This window comes from Anser cygnoides, chromosome 3 (assembly GCF_040182565.1).
Source record: "Anser cygnoides isolate HZ-2024a breed goose chromosome 3, Taihu_goose_T2T_genome, whole genome shotgun sequence".
In the NCBI taxonomy this organism is placed as follows: Eukaryota; Metazoa; Chordata; class Aves; order Anseriformes; family Anatidae; genus Anser; species Anser cygnoides.
The window spans coordinates 51,281,487-51,304,020 of NC_089875.1; the positions used below are offsets into that span (position 1 = coordinate 51,281,487).

Consider the following 22,534-nt stretch of genomic DNA (forward strand, 5'->3'; position numbering starts at 1 on the left):
CAAACTCCTGTTTTTTCACAGCATTATTCAAAACTCCACAATGCATAAAGTAATTATCTCCTGTTGTTACTAACGGCATTGGTTATTACCCATACGTTTTGGGGAATGATCAGTCGACATCCTTTTAATCAGTTCTGCTCCATGTTTTATTGGGCATTCCTCCAACAGAAGAATTTTTAACCATGTTTTTGCTCATTTCTCCTTGTGTTTGTGATTATTCCTTTTTCAGTTTTCAGGGACATATCGTGTATCACTTCTCTGATTAGCTTTGCTTATGATGCCATGTTTCCCAGTCTTTTTGGACTACAGTTTTAAAAATAAATAATAATAATTAAAAAAGCTCTTCCAGTTGGTTATTAACTAGAATTTCTTCTCTTGGTTTCAGCGGTGAGGCAGTTCCTTTCTCACGTGTCTTAGAAAGCATGTGTGGAGTGTATTTCCTACACTGTCTGGAAGTTACACTTTTATCTTCTACAGTGTAATGGCAGTAACCCATTTTTGTTAAAAACAATATTTTAGTCATATTTTAAGTTCTCTTTACTGTTGCAGAAGCCTTTAAGATGAATTTTCATACAGGTGTATTACAGAGATGCAGGAGGTTGACAACAGAGCTACTTCTAGATCTTGATACGAATTTGATGCCTCAACCCTCTGCATCAAAATGCCATTAACAACTAGAGTTATTAAAAAATGCTTTCTTTCAGAAGCACTTATGGCATTTAAAGCATGTGTCCCATTGACCCTTAACGTGTCATAAGCAAAACTAGCTCTCACTATTTCAGCATTCTGAGAAAATTGATTTCCAGAACCCCACAGCAAATTGGTAGCTATAATGATCAGTTAGCATTTAGTGCCTAGTTCACTTTAGAAATGCTGTCTTTCTGGTTCTGCCAAATGGGTATTCTCAGCTTATTCAGAAGTTAGGTCAGCCTCTGTCACTAATTCCTAAAACTCACAGCTGTTTAAAAAACAGCTTAATTATTTATTGTTTTTGAGCATTAGGCTCTTTTTAACCTAGCACTAGAAGGAGGTGATTAACGTATACAGACTTTTCCCAAACATCCTGCTGTAGCTCAGCCAGAAACTTTATGCTTAGACAGGAAATTCTCATTGAAATTCTATTGTATTTATCATGTGAGATGTCAGACTGGTTAACTGCAATGATCTTATAAAGTTTTGACCATACCAAAAATGCCATATTGTATCACCAAATTTGAGAAGTAACAATGATCTCTGCATACCTGGGATAGGAGAGACTATGCTATATTGTGGCAGTTGCTGATTTTACGTGAATCTTATGTAAAAGAAAATCCACAAAAACCCATTCTAATGCAGTTTTCAGGCAGCTTTTTGTGCTTTTTGTGCTAATCTACACAGTCAAAGAGAGAACAAACAAACAAACAAACAAAAAGTGGAACTGTATTAATTCCATTATATAAATGTTAACAGTACTATGATGTGAAGCACCTTTTCACTTTATTCTTCCATCTAACACTAGTGATGTCATGCACCATAAATCAGACTTAGATGTTCGTGAATTAGCAGGCCTCCAAGCATATACTGTCAGAATAATTAAATGGCCTAGAGAAAACTTCCTTCAGCCCTATACCAGAAGAGAAGGAGAGGAACACAAAGAATTTATGATTCCTCTGAAGAACATCTAGTTGACTCAATCAATGTGCCTTCTATCAATAACTAATAACATATCTGCATCTACTGATGAAGACCATCACTTTTTGCTGTCACAGATATGTATCTTTTTAACATACCCTGGTTAAGTGAAGTTAGTTACATGGTAGGCTCAAAACCAGGACTGGGAAGCTGCAATATCTGAAGTGCACCTGTGATTGTGCCAGATTTCAGCTTAGGAATGTATGCCATGTTTGTACTTTCTGGATTTCCTGTATTACTAGTAAGTAGCGTCACTGATGTAGGCTGTACCCTTTACTCCCAATTTCCCCCTCCACCAAGTGCATCTTTCCAGGAATTTTTCTTTCACCATTATCGTTCACATTTTAAAGAGTATCATAGAGCCAAAAGCAATCAAAGACAAGGAGAGAGATAAGAAAATTATTTAAATAATGCTTGACTTACTGGTTTTGAATAAAGATTGTGCTGAAACTGGGTTGTGAGTAACTACAGTTCTAGCAAATGCACAAGGGTTTAAAACGGGATGTTATTAAGAACTTTCATATAACAAACTGATTGTTAGCTAGATGAGAACTTTCCCATTACTGCGTTTCCCAAAATATGAATGGAGCCCTAACCACGCATAGCAGACACATGTTTAAAAATGCCAAGAAAGAGAAGTGGAGTAAATATTAAAAGACACAAGCATACGAAGATGGAAAGGACAAAATGAGAGATGCGGCACTGTGTTATTTTAGACAGCTGTGCTGGTTAAGTATTCTCGCAATTGCTTGTATGTAGATGTCTTATCAAAATCTCTCTCTTTTATATACGAATTTAAAAAATATATTAAATATATAAATAATGTGAATATTAAAAAATATGGTAGAAACAGTGTGGCTAATTATTTATGGACAAACTTTGAGTAAAATGCAAGTGATCAGAAAGTAAATATTTTTTTAAATGCCAAAGGCCACTGTTTTTCATAATCCCTAGGTAGCAAGCTCTGGCAAGAGCAGAGGCACATTTGCCAAACAGTGCCTCAGAGAGATGAGGGGAAAAGTCTGCTTGGGACTGTGTTACTTTTTTTTCCACCCTCCTCATCCCACCTGAGTCCTGCCTACTAAACTACTGAAATCGGTCAGTCACGAGTGGATTGCCCCTAAAAAACTCCTATCTGGTTGCAGTCACAAAGATGGACACTTATATTCAGTATCTGTTGTATTTTGTGAGAGGCAAAGGAAGATCTATGTCCCCTGCAAACTTGAGCTAAGCCTGGAAAAAGACATTGAAAAAAAATATAGATCTGCAGTGTCACTTCATAAGTCAGACAAAGGATGTGATATAATAAATACTTGCACTCATCCTCTTTCACTGATGTTGTTTTTCATTTTGATTAGTGATTTAAAAGGCTCATTTCTTAGTTTTTACCTCTTGGAAGGCTTTTCATTATACTGCTCCTATAAGTACACGAAAACAGAAATCACAATGAAACAATATATATACTGATGCTAGAACTTTCTTCTCAAATGAAATGATGCTGGTGCTTTTAAGAGCTGAAAATATTTTACCAAAGTTTTAACAGCCTCAGGATCAGTATTAATGACAGGCTTATTAGTGTGTGAAATACCTCCTAGCTGTTCTCCAAGGTGTTTAAACTAATCAACTACTAAGAATAAGGGAATAATTTTCCTTTTACTGTCACTAGCATCAGTTCATTGACTTTACTGATATCTCTTCTGCTTTACACTAATGCAAGAGAAGCAACATGTTCCTAAGTCCACATATAGCATCAGGTCTGTAGGGTGAGTTGGAAGTAGTATTATTGAATGACCCTAATTTTTGAATGATAGATAAGCAAAATTATATCACCATGATGAAAATGTATCCTAAACAGTCTTTTCTCAGCATTTTCCTTGCATCCATGTAAAATTTGTTCCCCCAAACTGACAGTTGGCAATTGTGCATCAATTAAAATAAAAAGGAAAAGGAAAACACTAATAATTCACAAAATTTGTATTTGTCTTTCCTTTTTTTGGAGCGTGGTGTCAACGACTGATGTGACAGGACAGTGCCAGGACAAGAGGCAATGGGCGCAAACTGAAGCACAGGAGGTTTCCTCCGAACACGAGGAAGCACTTCTGTGCTGTGCGGGTGATAGAGCACTGGTACACGTTGCCCAGAGAGGTTGTGGAGTCTCCCACCTTGGAGATCTTTAAAAGCCATCTGGACATGGTCCCAGGAAACCTGCTCTGGGTGGCCCTGCTTGAACAGGGGAGTTGGACCAGATGATCTGCAGCGGCCCCTGCCAACCTTAGCCATTCTGTGATTCTGTGCTGCTGATTGTTTTTGTGAGTTGTTTTAATTTGGGGAGGGGAAATCTGCACAAGGAGATTTTTTATTTTGTAGACAAATTGAAGGACGTAGGACATGCATAGACTTTTGAAGAAGAATTTGCTGTTCAAAAGATAAAGCAAGGGAAAAAGGAAAACTCTTTTGAGCCATGAAATAAACAAAAATATATCTCACCATCAGAAGGTCAGATGGAGTGTCTAAAGGAGCCTGCAAAAGTTTCACATACTAATTCTTTAAACCTAGCCTGGAATCTGAAATGGAAATCTTAACTATTTCTTTTGGTTTATGCAAGACTGAGCATCTGAGGTGACCAGAGTCTGTGGCACAGCCAAATACACTGAAGGCTGCTGGGCATGCAGTGCTTTAGAAAAAATGATGGATGGATGCTAGCAGTATCTGTAAAGAAAAAGCATTAACCTGAAAATAGTCTTCACATGGAACTGACTGGTATCCCTTCCTATCTGAAGAAGGAAGCTGATTAGAGGTGTCTGCTGACAGATCACAGATGTGAAAGATTGTAGAAAAAGGATTCTGGGTTTTTTGAAAGTCAAGACTGAGCTGAGGATCAGCATTCTGCCCTGTAGCATCCCAACCAAGATAATACTTTAAGGATTAGCAGTGCTTTCAGAAAAAGCACACTGCAATTGCCACTGAGCTTTGTGAGTCAAGTACAACATTATAGAAAGGGGTATTAAGTGCTCTTACCTGTAAAAAGGCACTGAAATACTGAGAAGGATGAACAAGGAAAGAAGAAACTCAAAATGGTATCACTGAACAGCTGAACAGACTGGACAACAAGGGGAAAACACTGGAAATTGATGCTACCAGTATAACAAACAGTTTGGTCTTTCACCTTCCCACTCACTTGGGATTTTCAATGACATTTTCCCAGCTAAAGAATGAGCCAGGTTGTAAATGCTCTGGAATCATAGGTCATTTGTATAAGTCCAGTTTGGGCAATGTTTGTGATTCATTTAAGCACAGTGTGTGGAATTAACTCATTTAAAACTGACTACAGGAAACATACTTTTGATGATCACATGTTCCCTTTAGTCATGCTTGAATTTATCTTCCCAATTATCTTTATCAACAAACATTTCCAGATTGCTTCTGACTTGTCTATTAAAATATACTTGGTGCTAATCAAAACTGTGCATAACCTACTAATCATGCTGTCAGCTGCTACTAGCTCTATGGCGATAGCAAGATTCAAGGAAAAAAAATAACATTTCAATTATACGGTTATCTAACCCCATATTTGTTGATGGGCTTATTATGTAAATTCTAAAAGGTCGGGAAAAAGGATAAACTTAAGATATTTGGACAGGGGTTAGCAGATGGTCCAGAACTGAAGTCAGGTGTCTAGAGACTTGCACATGAGAAAGGATAGATGAGCCTTTAGTGAGATATGTTCCAGTGTGATTTTCTAAGTAGAACTTAAGCAATTTATTTCAATTCTCATATAGTGAATAATTGCATGTAAATCAGAAAGCAGCAAATGCAGAACTACTTTGCTGCACTATAAACAACAACAAGAAAAAATCACACTTTTTGTTTCATTGGAAAATATTTCTTATCATTCTGAACTTGCTGTTCTGCTTTACTGACTTATTTCTTTATTAATGACTTCCATGGCAGTAGCACCCACATGCTTAGAGAATTCTCAGGCAGTGATTTGTATACATGATCATGCATACTCTCCAACTCATCATCTTGCCTGAAATCTTGCAGTGACAACAAAGAGGGCAAGAAATAAATTTATTATTTTTACTCCTCAGACTGGAAATCAAGATCTGGAGAGATCACAGTTGGGAGTTCTGCAATTCTCAGTGCACAAGTTACAAGCACATAGAAGTCTCCTGTTTTCAGAAGGAGCTGCTTGAACATAGCACAGGACCGGATGGAATGGACTGCAAGGCCAGATCCTAGTTTACCATTTAATGACACTCAGAGACCTAGCTATTTGCATGCAGAATGAGTCCAGCAATATACGCCAATAAAAGTTACTGAGAAACAATATAAACACATATTTTCAATGTCGTTGTGTTGTTCCCCTCCCCCCCCCCTCTTAATTTAGCAATTCATGGTTCACTAGTTAAAACACTAAAATTCTGCAATAATTGCAAAGTGCTTGTTAAATGCATGATGAATTGGGAAAGTGATACCTTTCAAAAAGGAGTTATCAATCAGCAGGAATATAGAAAGATGAAGGGGTGTAATAGAGTTTCTCAACAACTCCTTATCACAGTAAGTGTTATTCCCAGGGGTAGCTATGTGGTAGTCTAGACCTTTTGTCTGCTTCTTACTTCTTTCTTTAAAAGTGGGTTGCGGAAGTTTGACAAGCTGCAGTGGATGGTTTGCTTATTATTCTGAAATATATCAAACTGTTTCTAAGAAATAGGAAGGAACACATGCTTTATGGCGTAATAATTATGGGATTTATAAGGAAAGGTCCCTCAAAAAATTTTTAAATGATTGTGGCTAGGCTTTCTGTCATCATGGATTTAAAGAGAATATCTGAAATCAGAGCAGGAAAGAGACAAATGTATTTGTATATGTTCCTGTCTGTGGTCCTCTTTAGACCCAAATTCATCTGAAATTGCTTGGGTCAGGCCCCCTGAGTCTTTGCCCAGGCACAGTTTGTGTTGAAATCAAAGATCAAATATCTTACTTCTTACAATAATCAAAAATGCAGTGGAATCACAGAACAGAGGAGTTTGTTCTTTAGATCTGTATTTCTAAAACTCATAAGCTGCTTTGTAACTGCCGTTGACCACCAGTGCACTCAGACTCTGTTTTGCTGGTGCTCAGGGAGCAAATGGGAAATAGTGAGAGGTAAGAACCTGCTTTAAACCAATTGACTGCCTCATTAACGGGTGAGGAGGTGGGATTCTAACAATGGTTAAAAATCATAACCATCAGAAACTCATAGCCCTCAGATGTAGCCACGCAAAGCTAATCTCTCCACTCCTGCCCTATAGTTAATGAAGTGGGAGACCTCCTTCAGAATACCAGGTGCCTCCATGGAAGAAGCTCCTTTCTCTTCCCTGCCCATGAAGGCAGACATCTTCATAGTTTTTGTGGATACATCCCCACAGGTGTTAAGGAAACGGTTAGCAATATAATATTTCTAGTTAGATCTGTTCACTTCCGTTTTGTTCAAGGTACTACTTAAGGTTTGTAGAATCGACGCTACAATGTTCACTTATATGGAACAAGAATAAAGTTCAGTTCAGCATGTATAGGTATTTCTAGGAAACATCAATTTTTATTTATTTATTTCACAGAAAGAGCTGAAAATTCAAGTGGTTTTCCATAACAAGAATTGAGAAAGATACCAAGAAAATTCAGAAGAGAGATACGACCTCAGTGTGGATGTTGATGAATACAGGCAGAATTTATGCGTTATCCAGTGCCATGCCTACAGTTGATCACGCTAAGGCAGTTACACTAAAAAAGTTCTATTAGGTGCATACTGAATGTACATAATAATGTTGCTGAACAAACTGCAGAGTCCATATGCCTCTGCAGTTTGTTAGAAGTATGATACTTTAAAAAACAATAAGTCATATTCTCTGTCTCTAAAATATGGACATATGCCTCAGCAGGATGCATCTGCTAAGCTTAAAATTAAGTCAAATCATGACACATTAGGGATCCTGAGGAAGCACTGGAGGAAGAAGAGAAACGGGGTGAAAATTTAATGAAACATATCAGTACACATATATTAAAGATTCACTTTACTTCTGCCATTCTTCATATACTTAGTGCAAATATATGCAAATGCAGAGGTACTGATGACATTTCCCATTTTACAAAGCTGTTATACAAATGGCTTTGTGGAATGACAGTATAGACTTTGAATGAAATGAGAAAAGTGAAATAAATGATGTATGCATTGGCTTAGGATGAACTTAAGAAAGCTGGGATGTCTACCAGTGATTGGGAAGGTAAAGATCATCTGCTGTGACAAATAATTTAATTGGAGATATGAGGAAGAATGAAGTAAAGGAAGTCTTATTTGTGCTATTGGAAATTTCATTAGAACATAATACATTACGGGGGGAAAAAAAAAGGAATAAGAATGGTAAATTAAGAGATTTGTTTAAAAGCAGGGAAAATGGGCTTGTAAATAAAAAAAAATATATAATAATAAGAGGAATCAGGGGAATGGAAGCAGAGCTTGGACAACATAATGCCTTTAAAGACTAAGGAAAGATGTTTTTGAGACACTGGAGTTAAAGGATGAGAATGGAAATCAAACCTCGTAGCTTGGGAAACAATTTGTTTGTTTTTGAGCCAGGTAGCCAGCAACAGGCAGTCAGTGAGTTTAGGAAGGGAACGCTGTGGGCAGCTGCTGCAACACCTGTGCTGTCAGGGAAAGGAAAAGAGCTTGTGTGTTTTCCATGTGTCACATTAGGGAATCAGTGTCCTCTGTTCAAGAACCTGACCTCACTGGTGCTCAGGACATGCTCAACAGTGACACATGAGAGGAAGAGACAACTACCCAGCTGCCTACCATCAAAGAAGTTTTCAATACCAGCTTCATTTTCTTCCTTCATACTTAGTGGGGGTCCTTTTGGCCATTAGTAGCAGGACTTAGCCCAGTTATTATTGTTTTTTTCTTACCTAGGGTTCCTGTTCCTTGAGATCTTTCCTGCTCCTGGAAGAAGCTCTTTTTTTGATGTCTGAAGGGTTTCTTCTGCCCTGAACCATTCCTCTGCTGCTTCATACTGTCTGCTGCTTTGTCGCTAACTATTCTGCCTTTTAACCATTCTTTTTTTTTTCCTCATTTTGCTTAGTACTCACAAGTCCTCAAGCCTTTCACTCATATTCACATTTCTGTCTTTGAGCCTTGGTCCTTTGCATCCTGTCTGCTCCTGCCACCTTTGTCAGATGGGTTTGGAAACGACAAAGCTCTAACAGAGTAGTTTGTCTTTTGTTTTGTTGTGTTTTCTACAGACGGCTCAATCAAATAAGTTACAAAATACAGGAGACAGCATAAAGGACAGCATTTTCACCAATGCAAGCAGGCAATCCAAAAGATTGCTTAGGGTCCCAAAAATTTCTAAGAAGCTTTGAGAATCAATAAACAATTCAATACTTGGATTTCATTGGTATGTTCCCTGTTTAAGGTCTTCTTTCTGTGCAACTAATATAAATAATTGTATTACTATGGCAATAATACAATTTTATACAGTAATACAATAATAAAATAATGCCATTTTATACAAGAATACAATATTGTGTAATCATATTTGCATTATTATGACAATAATACAAATAATTGTCTTATTGCATTACTGGTAGGAAAAAGAAATGTAATTTTGTTGATAAACTGAACAGAGAGTAAAGATAGCAAAGAAGTTAGGCTGCTAACCTCGGATTTGGGAAATCTGAGTCCAAATCTTTTTGAGGCTCGAGGTCTTCATGGGCTTCTGAGCGAATAAGGGTTTTTCTCTCTCCTTCCATGCACTATGAAAGGAGTGAGGTGGTTTCCTTTCCTCACAGAAGTAAGGATGTTGTAAGTGCTCTGTCACTACGTAAGTGCTGCACTTTAAGTGCCTATACAAATTTATTACTCTTATGCTAAAGACCTAAGAGCATTCTGGTAGCATTAAACAGACGTATTCAATATCTTTATTTAACTTATACTCTTCTCTTTCACAAAGTAGTTGTGTTTTCATATCCCCCCATGCATAATTATAGAAATATGACAATATCTGATGGGATGGAAAAGGCACAGGTTCCTTCAGCACTAGAAATGACATTAGAGTGATGTAGATTTATTTTGGTTTTAAATAGGACTGTCGATTCTATAGCTAAGAAGAATGTTTTGCAAACATCATTCATATTCTGTATGAGTATACATTTCACACTTTTGACTTTCCTGATTTTCTATTCTCTAATAAAAATATGAAGGGTGTGAAATACAGAAAAACAGCTTGGGCATCACTCCAAGTCCTTGTGTATTTTGTATGGATATTCATTTTGACAACTCCTTTTGGGACTTCATATAGGTTAAGGGGCTTCAGGGTATCAATGGAGGTCACATTTCGGTGACAACTTCTTGTAAATGTTCCTAAGAGGCTACTGGCATTAGTCCAACACCTTGATTAAGAGACTTTTCATTTGTCTTGCACAATGTTATGATGGAAAAATTATTCTCAGGCAGAGGAGAAGACCAAGAATTATGAACCACATGTTCTCCTTACTTCATTTTTGAAGTCTCAACAACAGCCATACATGTTTAAAGCCTTGGTCTAAGCTGCAGAATTGTGCATATTTTCCCCTCAAGGAAGAAGTGGAAGGGCTTCAACATTTTCCCAAATTAAATTACAACTTTGATCATGATTTAATTCACTGTGGGAGATGGCTGTAAATTGCTACAGATTTAGCAATTTATGGGTGCCAGGCACCCATTTCATCTGCAAAAGCTGTTAGATATTATGTTAGAGGCAAATGGTCAAAACCATTAAAAATCTATTTTGCATATAATACACAACAGTAACAAAAAATGAGTTCACACTTTTAAACAAAAATAAACCTTGCACATCTACTTTTCTCTGCAGGAATGTTGATAAATACATTTAAATTCCTCTATAAATCTATGCTATTTTTCCCTGGTGATAGTGTGAAAGATTGGTAATAAAGTATAATTTCTTTGTAAAACAGGCACACACATCATGCACACATGGTTTGGTTTTCAGAAGGACTGATAAAATAAAAAAGAATTGACTGGTCTTGACAAAAATCAATCAGTATGGGATGTTGCAAGGACTTTGAAGTGCATTCAACATAGAAAATGTCATACTCTAAATCTGCCAGCCTTGAGAATGTCTCCTTAATTTTTAGCAACAGACATTTTAGCACAATGGATAAAAACAAACATTTAAGTAACATGAAAAATCAGCTTTGAAGAGAGCAACTCTAGGCCATTTTTAATCACAAAAAGTAATGACAGCAATGACTTCCCCAAAGACTTTAAAAATACTGAAGGCTTGCACCATTTTGTGCATTTAATCATCATGTTTCATATTGCAAATCCTCTGTCAGCTTTTTTGGGAAGCCCTTCCTACAGCCTGACACCTCTCCCACAGCAGCAGAAGAGGCTGAGATGACAACAGTGCGGGGGGACGCATGGTCTGTCAGGGCTGCTGATGGGAAATGAGGACATTCAGGTGGACGACCACCCAAAGCGACCAATGCTGGAGCTTTTTGGTTGGAGCGGTTGTCCCCTGAGGTGCAATTTGCTATTTAAATCTGTCAAAAGCTTTTAATATTGAAGGCTTAATTGCATCATTTGGGAAGACTTTTATGAAGAAAGATGAGCCTTTATAAAGGCTTAGCTAAGGATGTCCAGTTAATACAGTGCTTTGGGTATCTACAGTATCATATAAATGGTACCAAAATGATGCAAGGACGTATTTCTGTCTTTCTCCCTTCCCTTCCCCTTTATTTGACATTTAAGTCTAGGGACAGGAGTTTATGCTCTGGGCTCTGTCCTTTATGTTTTGCTCACTGGTGCCACTCTGCCCAGGGTCTCCATGGCCCAGCACCCAGCCCAGCTCCTGGCAGGCGTTACTGCCTCCAGACACCCCTCCCTGACCTCCTGGATGCCTTTGATGGGACCCAGGCACTCAGCAGTGGCAGCAGCTGGAAGGTGGGCAGGACGGACATAGAGGATGGGTTTAGCCAAACTTTGGCAAAAAAGAAACAAACCAGCAAATCACTCTGACTCCCACTGCTCCCATGACCTGTGAAGCTACTCCAGATGGCCCAGATGGCCCAGCACCACCCAGGAGAGCAGGGCACAGGTACAGCACTCTTCTCTACTCCCTGCTGCCTGTCAGCTATGCACACAAACCATAACATTCCTGCATATTCTGGTGCTATCACAAACCCACCAAGATGAGACACCCGCCCCCCAATGCACACCTTTCCTATTGCCCCCTCCTTCCCCTCCAACCCATTCTCTTACACACCAGGCACCCTCTCCGACTTATCCATAACTGGCTGATTTTGTACTTATCTCTTTCTTTCCCTAACAGTATTTGTGGAGGGGGAGATTAACCATAAACTGAAATTAATTGGCATGTAAAATTATTTGAAAAATGCAAATTAGACCATTAAATCATTTAAAATGTCATGCATAGTGCAGCACAAAATTTGGCAGGGAGAAGGGGTGATTATCACAGGTAGGCAGTCCAGCAGATGGCTGAGTGCTTGGGAACACTGGCTGCAAGAAAAGGATGTTGTTCATAGCTCCTGGACTGCCTCTTTACATGTTAATAAACAACTACTACTACAGTAATGGAAATTCCTATCAGCTCTTTTTGCTATACTGTGGAGCCTGTGAATGGTGATATTTGCATAACCACAATGCTACCACATACTTATCTCTGCAGGATCAATTTAAACTTTAATACTTCCAAAGCTGGTAAACTCAAGCTGGTGAAATAAGTGGTGTTTTTAGTGGGCGAGTAATGATGCCCATTTAGTTCTCATATTTAAGTTCTTATGGAGTGTTTTCATAAATCTTAGCTTTAGTTGGATACCATGGTGAATTGTATGTCTATGTGGATGTAATAACTCCTATATGTTGTAAGGCAGTTCAGGTGCACTGTGAGATGCAGTTATATTTCATCAGACTTTTTGTTCACACTGTTTGCTGCCCCTTCATGATCCAATGAATCGGGAAACATGTTAATTGCAATGAATACTACGGTTCTTTATTGGCTGAATGGTGATATTGTGGGAATGTGCACAGAATCTGGTTAGGGAGCTGTGTCCTTCCTACAGTACAGGAAAAGGAACCGTAAGCTACAACCCGATGGGATCAATCTCAGAAAAGAACCTGCGGTATCAAGCAGGTGGCAGATGGAAACTGCCTGTGTAGGAAAGTCCAGATAGTCAGTACTGCAAATATCCTACTTTGGGAAGGCTGAATCTTTATTCATTTCTGGACCACTGTCATCTGTATTTTTTCTTATAGTCAGCCTGAACTCAGTGTAGATTCAGACTGCCCCCAGGTGAATCCTATTCTGTCCTTTGCACCAGGAGACTTTGAAAGGAGTGCCCTGGGTCCCTGTGGCTGTTTGAGAGGGTGATCAGAAACTTCAGGGCATGGGCCCATGCCCAGCCTGAGGAGGAAGCCTTCACTAGACGAAGACTCGGAAGGAAATCCTGACCTTCATAACACGGTTCCTGCTAGGAACAGAAATGGGAAGCTCTCTCAGGTTTGAAGGTGCCCTGTGGGCCAGCCTACACGTGGAGCAGATAACACTTACAGTAAAAATGCTGGAGCCATACAAAGCCATACCTGATGCTGTCTGAGACTTGCAGTTGCCCCTGAAAGCAAAAACACAGTCTTGCTCAGAGGTAGGAGGTTAAAGTGGAGACAGTCCAAAATGAGGTTTTTGTCTGTTAGGACAGTGCTTACATTTCATCAAAATAATAGACAACCCATCCCACAAGCCAGGCGGAGCATGATGGTTATCATACTACTCAGGGTAAACTTCCCTAGAACTGGTGCAATGTATAAAGTATCCTCAGGCATCCATATCCATTGATATCTGTGGGGATATTCAAAACCTGACTGGTCCATGGGCAACCTGCTATAGCTGTTTCTGCTTGAGCAGGGGGACTGGAGCAAGTGATCTCAAGAGGTCCCTTCCAACTGGTTCTGATTCTTAGTTTAGAAGCAGCTGTAAGGTATAGTGAGGAAATAGCAGCTGCAACTTTAAAAAAAAGTTTAGAAAATGCTTCAAAAAACAAAGTAGACAAAGTGCCAGGTGGCCAGTATGATATTGCCACAGAGTGGATTTATAGCATCATTAATTTGACATCAGACTTCTCTGTGTTCTCCCTTACCGAAAGTACCAGTGCTGCCATCAACTGTTCCACAAAAAGACAAATTACTTTCGGTGGCACAGAGCACATAAACTTCAAGTTCATTTCTAAAACTGGAATCTTGGATCGAAGCAAATATAAACCTCATGATTTTCATCTTCTCAATCTGAACGGAATATTGTCAAACAGATACTTTCTCATTAAACCTTCGAGAAGTCAGGATTGTAATAATCAGCATTCCTTTAAACAATAAGGTATTATCGAAAAAGCAGTAGATTTTGGATCTAACAAAAGATATGTCAATACACAATTCATGATCAATATTATTTATAGATATACTTAGAATTCATCCTCTCACTATAGAACATGCAATTAATATTTCTCTTTCCCCCACTAACTTGCTGTGTGATATTAATCATGTAACTACTCTGAGGTGAAATCAAACTGAGACCCTATACATATTTCAAGTCAGTTTATACATTGTCATGCTATATATATATATATATATTTACTGACATCTAATTTAGAGGTTTATCTAGCTTCATAGGTATTCTGTAAATGTGTTTTCTTTTAATTATCAGTACAAACTAAAGGTAGCACTAGAGTCCTGGTATGTATTCGTGTGTGTGTTGGTATCTTTATTTTTTTTTAGTAATCTATTCACTAGAAATACATAAGCGGCATTACATAAGGAAAATGTCAGTCTGATCACTGACAGTTTCTGACTTTTTTACATGAAGTTAATCTTAGAAATCTTTGCACAACCCATCTGCATGCTATAAACTATTTAATGTTCTTTAGCTGCTTTTTAAAGACTTCATACAAACCCTTCAGAGGACTGTTTTTCAGACAGTCAATAACCAGAATTTTCGCTCCCTGTGACAATTCCTATTAAAGCCTCACATAATATAGATAAGCAGTAAATACAAGTGAAAAAGCCAAGAATCTGCGGTCACTCACAAATCTCATGGCATAACATGTTTCTTTCTTACTTGTGACAACATTATAATGACTATTTAACCCTGAGGCTCAATTAAAGCCTTAAAAGTACTTTTAAATTATTGATTCAAAGGCATCAAGGATCAACCAATGGTTGCATATGATTTTATATTGTAAAAGTTACAGTAATTTAAATTGCAACCCACAAATGAATTATTAAAAGCAGTATTAATATTGCTGCCGGTAACATAATATGGTTTTAGATTTTACTGAAGAGGGGTTTGTAAGAGGAGGGAGCCCCCCACCCCTGGAAATCATTGATTTTTCTCTCTTTCTAAACACTGTCTGTCCCCATTGCTCAGAATGACATACGTGATCATTGCTGTCAGGCAGTAAATGAAGTTTCTGTTCAACACACTCCCTGACAAGAGAAAGCCAATGCAAAAGCATTTGTCAAAGGAAAATGAGATGCTACTAAATCCTTCGAGGCAGCATTTGCCCGCTTCTCTATCCAAAGAAAGTGAATAAAAGAACCTCTGCATGGAAGAAGGTATGTTCTGGAAAAGAAGAGTAGCAAAGTAGAAAAACAAAGGAATGAGTAGAAAAACCCTCATTTGTAAGAGATTTGAAGTTTTAAGAATAAAAGCGCAGAACATCAGCAAGTCATACCCAGGCTGGTGATACAGCTGCACACCTCCATTACAAAGAAAGAAAAAGGCTGTGAAAAAGATGAATCCTTTCTCTCCCTCTGATGTTTATCCTTGCTGGGGTCAAAGCAATTTGAATTGCTGACACTGAACATAAATATGTATTTGGCTACTTTCATATTTTGATCTAATTTTAAAAATATATCAGTTTATTAATCTGTCATCTGCAGCTATGTGGGAATTTTGTTAATAAAGTCAATCACCTCCACAGGACAGATTAAAAAAATATTCACCTAAATTTTATTACTCTGAATATTGAAGAAATTATACAAGTATGCAATAAGTCTTAGTTATTTCTCCAACCCCAAAAGAACCCTAATAATCCAGCAATATACTGGGAACATGACCCTATTTTCCTGAATCCTAATTCTGGCCAAACCACTAAGCCAAACTTTCATTATACAAAACATGGGAGAAATCCAGTCTGTCCTTCTCCTGCCTTGAGGGGACTCAAAAGAAGGATCCTGGTGAATGGTTTTCATGATTTTTAGATATCAAGATAATTTGAAATTTTTAGAAAACAATCCTATCCACATTATGATTTTACTTAGAGCTTCAGGATCAATTTAGGGAGAGCATTAGGAAATCTAAAGCTTCAGGAATCCATACTGCAGACCCCATTCAGCCTGATGCAAGGAGTTATGAAGAACGCTGGTAATCAGTAGCAAGCACGGGTTTATGTTCTGGTGTGAACAGTGGAGTCTTGGTTACACACAATTTTAGATTTAGGATTTGCACTAGGAAACTAGTGGCACCCACAGCCACATTTATTGCTGTATTTCAGCAGACTTGTTAAGCATCAGTGTAAGATCAGTTGTCTTAAACTGTGCATCATTTTAAGACAAAGCCTTACTTTGTTACTCTGCCACTGGAAATGATCCTCAATCCAAATTTCAGGTTAGGGTTAGGAATGGGGTTAGGATTAGGAAATCTGTAAAGCCTGAAGAACTCTGCTGAACTCGGTGGGCGTTGGAGAGTGCTGGTAAAGGTGGAGTCAGAGATATTTTTTAAGATTTCAGGCAAGAGACATCATTTTTTAAGGACAGAAGTGGATATAGAAAATGAATAGCCTGAATATCCCTTGTATTTGGACAGACTTGCAGAGTAAGAAAAACTGAGAGATTTAGTTTGTTTTCCATTGCCTTTCTCTCATTTTCCAGTCTAAAGTTCAGGAAAAGGTTAACGCTGGACTCAACATTAGTAAATCTAAAGCTGCTGCAGGACTTGCAGAAATTTGTTCTGGAGAATCTGAGAATTTAAAGTGGGACCTCGGGGCTACTGCTTCTGCTTTTTTTTTTTTTTTTTTTGGTAGTCCCAATGCTATATATGTACTTTATATATATACATGTTATATGTATATATGTGTTTTTTATATATATATATATATACACACACATATATATAATACACATAACACAGGCATGTGTTTTACCCAGCTGGGCAGCTGAGCTCCACCACATGCCACTCTCTCACTCCCCCTCCTCAAAGAGAAAGGAAGAGAAAATATAAGAAAAGGGCCCAAGGGTTGAGATAAGGACAGGGAGATCACTCTATGATTATCATCACAGGCAAAACAGACTCAGCATAGGGAGATTAATGTAATCTATTACTTATTACTAATGAGCTAGAGCAGTGAGAAACTTAAAGCAAACTAAAAACACCTTCTCCCCAACAATCCTCTTCAGTCTCCTCCCCCTGAACGGTGTAGAGGAATGGGGCATGGCGGCTGTGGTCAGAGTATAGTGCTTCTCCTCTGCTGCGCCTTCACGGTCCCTCCCTGCCCCTGCTCCCCGTGGGGTCCCTCCCACGGGATGCCGTCCTGCCCGAACTGAGCCTGCGGGGGCTGCCCACGGGCAGCAGCTCTTCAGGAACTGCTCCCACACGGCTCCGTACCACGGGGTCCATCCCCCAGGAGCAAACTGCTCCAGCACGGGTCCCCCACGGGCGGCAGCTCCCCCCAGACCCCCTGCTCCTGCGGGGGCTCCTCTCCACGGGCTGCAGCTCCGGCCCGGGGCCTGCTCCTGCGGGGGCTCTCCATGGGCCGCAGCCTCCTCCAGGCCGCATCCACCTGCTCCACCGGGGGCTCCTCCACGGGCTGCAGCGTGGAGATCTGCTCCGTGTGGGACCCATGGGCTGCAGGGGGACAGCCTGCTCCACCAGGGGCCTCTCCACAGGCCGCAGGGGAACTGCTGCTGCGTGCCTGGAGCACCTCCTGCCCTCCCGCTGCACTGACCTTGGGATCTGCAGGGCTGGCTCTCACTTCGCATTCTCCTAGCTGCTGTTGTGCAGCAGGTTTTATCTCCCCTTTCTTAAAACTGCTCTCACAGAGGCACAAACAGCATTGTTTATTGGCTCAGCGCTGGCCAGCGGCAGGTCCCTTTGGAGCCAGCTGAAACTGGCCCTGATCTAACATGGGGCAGCTGCTGGATACTTCTCGCAGAGGCTACCCCTGCAGACCCCACTACCAAAACCTTGCCACGTAAACCCAATACAGCATGTATTACGTAATATTAAATATATTAGAATGTGTATTTTATAATAAAACTTATAAACATGTATCTATGGATCTAGTCCCTGTTCTTCAACAAGAGCAAGGAGGGTGGTTTATATTAACCCTATCTGGCTTTGTAACATCATGGCCTGGCATGATCCAGTATTTCTGTTTTTTTTTGTTTGTTTGTTTTTCAGCTTTAAGTTTACAATTTTAATGATAAACGCAATTGCATACTTAGCTAACCTGGAATACACACACACAACTAATCTCCAAAAGACAGAAGTCTACCACTTTACCCACTCAAAGCCCTGTAAATTCAACAATCATTTCAGTTCTTAAGACTATTACTTTTCTATCCATTGCTCTGTTTCTTTCTGAATCCTGTAAGATCTCTGAAGATTATAAGAAGGCTGGTGCCTATCCAGGACATTCAATTCTATTCTATTTCAAAATATGATTTCCCTCACTGTTTGATTCTCTATTGTCCTTTTAGACAGGAGCAGATTTGTGACTCGGAATCGGTATTTTTTGTTAATTCTTGTAGGATTAGAGACATCATATAATTAAGATTAGCATTGTAGGCTAAGGCTACTGTAGGCTATTGTTCTCTTTTATCATTAATATCAGTGCATTGTCTATAACTAAGCTTAGGTCTATGGGTTACAGTTAAGAAATCTAAAGCCTAAGGATCCTATTTTATTCCTGGATTGTTCCCAGCCTACAGAATACAGAGATGTGCTCATTCTGATAAGGACTTTTACTTCATTTTCATTTTTTTGGTCCCCTGGCTATGATAAGTTAAGTATTATGGTTGGAATAAAGTTAGTATTGAAAAAGTCTAAACACTCAAAAAGCTTATTTAAGATTCTTCAGAGTTTCCAAAGACAAAAAGAACAATTCCCACAGTTATTGCCACTGTCTTCCAGTAGAAGATTTTTTACCCAAAGATACAAGTTTAAGTTAGAATTGTGGTTACATTTCAATGATTAAGAATCACAAAAATGTCCAAAACAGAGAAAAGAACAAATTGGGATTGGACATTATTGTCTGTTTTACAGTAGGCTTTGAACCCCTCAGAGCCAGTTCCAGGAATGCAATTAAGGTTAGGGACTGTAAAATAGACAACTTCAACCATCCAATTTAGAGAATAGTTCTACACATCCTGAAAAGACAGAAAAAAAAATAGGTGTAAGATTAGGGACAAGCCCTTTAATCAAACTTGTTTGCAGGGAGTATCTGTAGTTTAAGGTCAGAGCTGTAGTCAGGGTTCCGGCTTTGCAACCTGTAGCATAGGAAGCTGTACTTACTACTGGGTTAGTTAAAGCCTTTGGCATTGGAAAGAATGCTCATAAGTGCCAGTAATATTTTCATATTACTGTGTTATTTGATTTTGTAGGCATCTTGGCTTACTACTAAATAAAATATGACAAGAGAGTGCACTGAAGCATTGGTCCCTACATCATTCCTATTGCTTATCAACAGCTTGCCTACACATCATTCACCTGCTCCAAATAACACACTTCAAGACAAATTCTATGTGTGATTTTAAGGATAGCTTACTCCAGGGGCAGTTCCCAAAAGGCCAGGCTGGATGGGACAGCAAATCTGTTTCATTCTGCTCTATAGAGTCCTCCAAAACCCATCCACTTAGCCTTTGTACCCACACCTCCTTCTATTCTTGGACACTCAACACACAACTTCCATTGCTGTTAAAAAAATAAAACAAACAAGCAAACCTTCCCCATTTCCATTACTAGCCTGGAAAGTGACAGTTGTTGAAATGGAGGCACATAGCTACACATAATCTCATCCCAATGAAACTTTGCTACTAAAATCAGGTCTGCTTCTTTAAATCTCATTTTAGCCATAGGAAGCACTGAATATTTTGAAAGAAAATTCTTAGGGGAAAGTTCCTGAAAAGTCTGTCAAAATAATATGATGGCAAAAGCTGTGCAAAGATATGATAACTCAAAGCAATTCAATGGTAAGCATGCCCTCAGAACAAGGATGTGACTGCTTAAATTATTCTGTTGGTTTAATACCCTAGAGCACTTCAGAAATGCCCCCAAACTCAATTTCAGCAAAATCCCTCCTTGGCCCAAGAAGTTGATGTCTTGAATGGATGAAAAAGTGAAGAGAACTCTGCACTGAACAAATGTAAAGAGAAAAAGAATAAAAACATACCACCGATGCTTAATATAGATGGAATACCTGGAGGTAACTTAGATAAAGGCTAGCCCAAAACATGACCTTCATAAACACCCTAAATGCTTTCACCTGAGGAAAAAAAAAAACAAACAAACTGGCATTTGCAATACAAAGGGCATTGAGAAAACAGAAATTTGGATGGATGCTATAGGTATTTTTCAGTGTGTGATCCCTTTTCTGTTTCTTGTAGCTGAATGAAATATTGAAATCACAAAGGCACAGCTGCAGCAAAACACACTAGCACAAAAACAACACAATTTATAAATGCCTTGTGTTATTGAAATCTTCCACATTTGAAACAAAAATTTAGCATTTCAGGGTAAGTACTGTATGAAATCTCTCCCCAGATTCTGTTTCACCTGGCTACAAATTACCTTCATTTTGCTATAAATGGAAAATGAGCAGATATGTTCTCAGTCTATTTGCATTAAGAAAGGTGAATCAGAAGCATCTTTCAGAGAGCTGTCTACTTCAGCAGTACCCTAACATTTCCTATTGTGAAAATTCTCTTTCCAATCCACAAGTACAGACTATATCTAGCTCAACCCACCAATACAACCTATAGTAGGAAAATCCTCTAATTTTGATATGAACTCAGGGCCCATCTCTAACACAATTTAGTGGTGGCAGTAGCGGGTGTTCAAAGGATTGACAAAGTGAATGCATTTTCCAGCCTCTTGAAAGTTAGTCTCAAAACACTACAGTTCCTGCATAGTGACTGAAATTCATTGTCATGAAATAACTGTAGGCTATCAGTACCATATGTGAAAGATGTTGATTTTAATCCATTTCTGTCACAATGAATCCAACACTGTGTTTAACACAGCAGCAGAGAAGCCAAGGGCCAAGGGACTATTGAGGGGGAAATACCCAGATGCTTAGAACCTAAGCAGTAGCTCTTCAGTATCAAAGCTGAGATTCTCTGAAAGAGCAAAATGCAGGCTCTTCCACTGTCAGGTCCTGCAGGACAGAGGTTTTGCAACTAAACAGAGCCTTGTGATGGCATAAGGCATTTGTTTCAATGCTTTGAGTATGCATTTCACAATGTATTTGCAGGTAACCATGTTCACAAATACAAACGGTCATGCTAGTTCTGTGCATGTGCTACCAGAGCTGTATCCTTTAATCCTCCATTTCCCATATATGTGGTTAGATTGGTTACCTAGCCTGTGCAAAAACAGGAGGGAGAAAAAATCTGTGCATGTTCCATACTGAACAAGCAAAATAAGCACATTTCTATGATTTAGTAGTAGGCTGAGCAGTCATTTTTTTACTGAAGAGTACTCATGAAACCTTCAGAAATGCTGAACAAGATGTCTAGCTTTCTAGACCATTTTATGTGTTATGAAAATAGCAAAACACCTACCTTCTTGCAGCTGTCTGTACGTCAGTGTGGCAAGTTCACTTCTGTTGCAGAACCAGTAAAGGATGCAAGCACATAGTTCAGGGCTTCTGAGATGCACTGGAAAGATTAAATAAACAAAATATATTTTTACTTCTTTTGTCTAAACTGGGGCAATATTTTACAGTTTGCAGTACTGCAGCTACACCACCACCTACATACTGGGAGCTGTAGTCACCCAACAGAGGATTCCCTACCTTAGTCACTGTAGTGCCAGGGAAACATTTACATTGCCCTTGCAGTCAGCTCCCATTTCACTTTTCATCTCAGAGGAAGCACGTATCAGTGGGGTTTCCCTGTGTGCCATTTACCTGAAGCAATACCTGCCTGGTATAGAGAGGTATTCTGAATGGTATTACAGCAAATCTGAAACAGATAGTAAATACCATAAGTTCTCAACATTAACGAATTTTCATGTGCAGACCTAACAGAGTCTACCACACGTACCCATGGTACTAAGTAGGTACCCATACCTACTTAGCTCCTTAGGGCCTTTTTCCCCACAGCTCTTCTTGCCCCTCTTTTTCCTCTTTTGCTCTTGCACTCTTTCCCATTGTCTTCCTCCCCCTTTCCTTCTCTGCTTCCCACACTATGAAGCACTTAGTTCTGTTCCCTCTACCACACACTCCATTGTGAATGCCTCTAATTTCTTAATTCATCGTTGCAAACAACCCTAATTCATAAATTAAATTGTGTTCACTGCCCTGTGAATTAAGTCAGTTCCCAAACTCGGTGCATAATTTCCAACTTTGCTGTAATTAAATGCATTCATAATGTAAATATTATTCCCCCTGTGTTATTTAACATTTTTCCTTCCACCTTAAATCTACTGTTTTAAGAGGCAGAATATATGCAACTTTAATATAATTTATTCAAAAGCTAGACTAAGCTGGACTATTTTACTGATGAAATCCCTGTTTCCAGTCATATGAATTATTGGGCATGAAG

At 39.0% G+C, this 22,534-nt stretch overlaps 1 long non-coding RNA gene across 1 annotated transcript in view; it reads right to left on the bottom strand.

The window, feature by feature from the left end:
* Positions 1-21,739, bottom strand: part of LOC136790256 (uncharacterized) — a 33,611-nt gene extending 11,872 nt beyond the window's left edge. The window contains exon 1 of the long non-coding RNA XR_010829796.1: positions 21,551-21,739. This is a non-coding gene — a long non-coding RNA (uncharacterized lncRNA). The remainder of the gene's footprint in view (positions 1-21,550) is intronic.
* Positions 21,740-22,534: the final 795 nt, after the last annotated feature.